This window comes from Cynara cardunculus (assembly GCF_001531365.2).
Source record: "Cynara cardunculus var. scolymus isolate 2C chromosome LG 10, CcrdV1, whole genome shotgun sequence".
Classification (NCBI taxonomy): domain Eukaryota; kingdom Viridiplantae; phylum Streptophyta; class Magnoliopsida; order Asterales; family Asteraceae; genus Cynara; species Cynara cardunculus.
The window spans coordinates 17,722,549-17,723,553 of NC_037537.1; positions in this window are offsets into that span (position 1 = coordinate 17,722,549).

Below are 1,005 nucleotides of genomic sequence, written 5' to 3' on the forward strand. Positions count from 1 at the left end.
AATCACATGTAATATTTATCATAATAAATTTAAGTTGAAAAGAAATGTAAGTTACATACAACATTACATATGATATTAGTAAATTATAAATTACGTTTTGAAATATATGTGATCTTATATTAAATGTATTATGCTGCATATCATATTTAATTTTGTTTTCATTGTTTTTGTTACTGTTTTATTTGAATATCGTTTTTCATGCTTTAAATCACATGTAATTAGAAAAAAATTGAAAAAATTAATTAATTAATTATGAATCACATGTAATTTTGACGAAATTATAATTTTTTCAAAATATTGCTTTAAAATAAAAAATAATCTTTAAATGAAAATTAAATACGCTTACTTTAGATTCTTTAAATATAAAATAAATTTATTAAATAAAAATAAATTTATTTTAAAATCACAGATATTGTAAAAGTAAAGTCTTAAATAACTTTTATATAAATAAATTACTTTTAAGCTTCTATTTATTTATTTTTGAAATTATTTATTTGAGGTATTATTTATCTTATATTCTTATTTAGTTATAATTCTCATATAAACCTGACTTTATGTATATATATTATATATAGATATTGATTGTATATCTATATTTGTAATAAGTAAATAATCGATGTGACACGTGTCATCTTCTAGTAAGCTAATTTTAGTGTTTTCCCATCTAAACATGTATCTAGACGTAATTTACATTAGCAGTTCAATTAGACTTATTTGATTTACATGTGTCTTCTTATTCAATCAATCGTATTAACTTAAAATGCAATTGATTTTATTTTTTGGTTAATTAATTCGTGTGGTGACTGGTTCCCAAAAAAAATGGTGTTTACTTCTAAGTTTAAATTCAATTTAATGATATATTTTCATTTCTAAGTTTAATTTTATTTTAGGGTTAACTTCATTTTAACTAACTAGAATGATACTCGCGCAATGCAGCAAGATACATCTTCATTTTAATGTTTCGTTTTATATTTTTGTCTTTGTTGATATAATACGGTTTATGTG